Here is a 4,656-nt window from a genome sequence, read left to right on the forward strand (position 1 = left end):
TTCACCTCCAATGAAGGAATGAATGAGAAATTCCAGTTTCAAGAGCAGGAAGAAAGAAGCAATAAAGAAGAGATATACGAAGAAAACAAAACTTTTCTTCCTGTGTTACTGGCGCACTGGCCAAACTGTTACACGGCCACCTCTAATTGCAATGAAGCCTGGGAACATGACTGTTCAAACACAATTTACCTTCTGTTGGTAAAGGAGAGTGAATACTGGGTAGATGGCTGATAATGCCTGCCACCAGAACCATATCTACCACATTTTCACAAAAAGTTTAGGTTATAAGAACAATAAATAAATACTATAAACTATTCAGACAAAAAAATTTATTGTTACCCAAAGTAGTCCAAACTTTCATAATTTCTACTTTTGTTTCAGAAATACTAAGGGGAAAAAACAACACAAATTTTACTTTGTCATTTTTCCAAAGAAGACATACAGATGGCCAATAGAAAGATGCTCATCATACTCAACATCAGGGAAATACAAATCAAAACCACAATGAGAGATCACCTCATACCTGTCAGAATAGCTAGAATCAAAAAGACAAGAAATAGCAAGTGTTGTTAAGGACGTGGTGAAAAAGGAACCCTCATGCACTGTTGGTGGGAATGTAAGTTGGTGCAACCACTGTAGAAAACAGTATGGAGGTCCTCAAAAAATTAAAAATAGAAGTACCATATGATCCAATAATTTTATTACCTAGATATTTATACAAAGAAAACAAAAACACTAATTTGAAAAGATATATGTACCACTATATTTATCACAGCATTATTTACAGTAGCCAAGATATGGAAGCAACTCAAGTGTCCATCAATAGATGAATGGATAAAGAAGATGTGGTATATATACACAATAGAATATTACTCGGCCATACAAAAGAATGAAGTCTTGCCATTTGCAATGACATGGATTGAGCTAGAGAGTATTACGTTAAATAAAATAAGTCAAAGAAGGACAATTACCTCATGATTTCACTTCTATATGGAATTTAAGAAACAAAACAAATGAGCAAAGGGGAGAAAATGGAGAGAGAGAGGCAAATCAAGAAACAGACTCTTAACTATAGAGAACAAACTGGTGGTTATCAGAATGGTGGTGAGTGGGGGGGATGGGGTAAATAGGTGATGGGGATCAAGGAGTACACTTGTGATGAGCACCAGGTATAGTATGAAAGTGTTAAATCACTATATTGTACACCTGAATCTAATATTGCACTATGTTAACTAACTGGAGTCTAAATAAAACATAAAAAAATAGATGAATGAACAAAGAAATTGTAATATATGCATACACACACATACATGTATAATGAAATATTACTCAGCCATAAAAAAGAATTAGATTTTCTCATTTGCGACAACATGGGTGGGCCTAGAGGGTATTACATTAAGTGAAATAAGTCAGAGAAAGACAAATACCATATGATTTCACTTATATGTGTAATGTTAAAAAACAACAAAACAAAAAAGCAGAAACAGTTACATGAATACAGAAAAAACTTAGTAGTTGCTGGGGGGACGGGGTTGGCCAAGATGGATGAAGGGAAGTGGGAGGTACAGGCTTCCAGTTATGGAATAAATAAGTCATGAGGATACAAGGTACAGCATAAGGAATATAGTCAATGGCATTGTAAAAGCATCATATGATGACAGATGGTAACTATATTTGTGGTGAGCATAGCATACAGACTTGTCCAACCACCATATTGAACACCTCAAACCACTGTAACATTATGTGTCAATTATACTACAATTTTAAAAAAGACATTATAAGGTTAGGATAATGAAGGCAACACAATACTGGCCTAGGGATAAACAGACCAATGGAATAGAAGATGAAATACAGAAACACTCATGCATGTACGTAAATGTGATATGTAACAGATGTGGCACTAGAGAACACTAGAGAAAGGATGGATTTCTTACTATGGTGCTATGACATTTGAGTATCAATATGAAAATAAGTAAATATACCCACACAAAGATCTCTTCATGATAAGGCAAAGTAAATTCTTAACTATGAAAAGAAAAACTATAAAGTTTTTAGAAGATAATGTAGGAAACTTTCTTCGTGATCTTGGAGGAGATAGGACTTTTCAAAAATGTGATTCAAGGGGCGCCTGGGTGGCTCAGTTGGTTAAGTGTCCGACTTCGACTCAGGTCATGATCGGAGCCCAGAGCCTGTTTCAGATTCTATGTCTCTCTCTCTCTCTGACCCTCCCCCATTCAAGCTCTGTCTCTCTCTGTCTCAAAAATAAATAAACGTTAAAAAATTTAAAAAAAAATTTGATTCAATAAGCACAAAAGGAAAAGACTGATTAATTTGAATACATTCTACCAATCAAAAAAATGTCCCCAAATACTAAATACACAAACCACAAAGGAAGAAAAAATATTTGCATCACACATAATGAACAAAAATCTTGTATTCAAAATATATAAAGAAGTCCTATAAATAGATAAGAAATACACAATGTATAGAAATTTATATATAATTTACAGAAATATCTATTGAAAGTAGGCAAAAGACTTGGCATAGCACTTCACAAAAAAAACCTCAAATGAATAGTAAACATACGATAAATTATTCAAACTCATTAGGAATCAAGGAAATAAGATACCACTATAGACATATCACTTTGGATAAACAAACAAGGAACTGACTAGTTCTTGTGTTACACAGAATGTGGAATGTTGGGAACTCTTATAAACCACTTTTGAGTATATAATACAATCCTTTTACCAACAGCGTGACATTTTCTTGATGTAATTCCACTCTTATATAAGCCTTCCCCAAATGCATACTTACATGCATAAGGGCACAAATACAAAACTTGTTTTATAGAAGCATCGTCTGTAACAGTCAAACACTGGGAAAAGGCCTATATCTATCAACAATAGAATGGATAAGTTGTGGTATATATATATACAATGAAATACCACATGGCCCTAGAAATGAATGAACTAATGGATGAATCTTTAAAACATAATATTGAGTGAAAAAACAGCACACTGATAAATACATACAGTATGATTCCATTAAGCACTTTTAGAGTGCTATATTTCATACTAAGAGATATTGTTAATTACCATTTATTGAGGATATCAGCTATTTAGAAATAAACCTTCAAGAAGTTGTGCAACATCTCTTTAGAAAATATTTTAAAACTCAATTGAAAGGCATTACAGACCTAAATAAACAGAGAAATGTACCATGCTTAGAGATTCTATCAACATGTCAATTATCTTCAAATTTTTCTATTGAATCCCAATACCTGCCCAAAATATTGCATTATGGGATGCAACAAGATAATTCTAAAATGTATATAAAATTTAAAAGATCAAGAATTCAAAACTACTTTTGATAAAGAGGAGTAAGAGTACTTTCTAAGATTTACATTAAAGCTACTATAATCAAAACACAAGCATTTACTGATACATGGATATACCAATGGAGCCTAAGAGAAAGATAAGGAAAATAAGCCTCCACATATATGGACACTTGTTATATGATAAAGCTATTATTCCATGCCACTCAAAAAAAAGATGGACTTTCTAATTAAGAATGTGGGGTACAATTGGTTAAACATATAGAAAAAAATGAAATTGAGCTTCTTATTCACACTATACACAAAAATCAATATGAGGTAAAGAACAATCTTTGAAAGCAAAATTCTAAAATTCATAGAAGAAATTATTGGAGAATTTCTTTTTTAAAAAATTTTTACACATTTTTATTTATTTTTGAGAGACCGAGAGAGACAGAGCATGAGTTGGGGAGGGGCAGAGAGAGAGGGAGGCACAGAATCCGAAGCAGGCTCCAGGCTCTAAGCCATCAGCAGAGAACCAACACAGAGCTTGAACCCACGAACCATGAGATCATGACCTCAGCCAAAGTCAGATACTTAACCAACTGAGCCACCAGGTGCCCCAAGAATTTCTTTATAAATTCGAAGATAGTGTAAAAAAAATTCAAGAGTAGTGTATCAGAGTGCAGTCAAATCTCAGAACTACTAGAATGTGTAGTGTGTGTGTGTGTGTGTGTGTGTGTGTGTGTGTGTGTGTGTGTACATATTTGTTCCAGTAGTCTGATCTTCTTGCCTCCTTGTGAGGAGATATTGTCTTACCATTAATCCTGGAACTTGAAGCCACAGTGAAGAAAGCCAGGAAGAAAGATGCACGTAGTGTGAAGGAGCAAGAACAAATTAGAACACACAGGCACAAGCTGAAGGCCACCAGAACAAACTGAAATCTGTGTCAGTCCTTGTTGTCTTTGCTCTTGATGGTACCCATGTCCTCCAGAAGCCAGGGCTCATTTTCACAGAGCTAAACACACTCACCTGGCTGGGGAGTAAGAGAAGTTGAAGAAAAATCCAGGGGAAGATAAAATAGTTTTGGACCTGGCTATTTCCTCATGCCAAGATGAGCCAGTGGAACAGAGAGAATGTGTAGGAGCTACAAGATGACTACTGTTTCACTTTTGCCCTCCAATTCTCCCACAAGAATCTCTTTGTGACTCTAACTGGAAATATACACCAAAGGGAATTCTGGGAAACGTAGTCCAGCCTAGCCAAACTGACATAGTACAAAGTCAACAAAAGTAGGAATATTTTTCTTAAAGAAGACACAATAAGCAGTTGTAACAGTA

Source organism: Felis catus, chromosome C1 (assembly GCF_018350175.1).
Source record: "Felis catus isolate Fca126 chromosome C1, F.catus_Fca126_mat1.0, whole genome shotgun sequence".
Taxonomy (NCBI): domain Eukaryota; kingdom Metazoa; phylum Chordata; class Mammalia; order Carnivora; family Felidae; genus Felis; species Felis catus.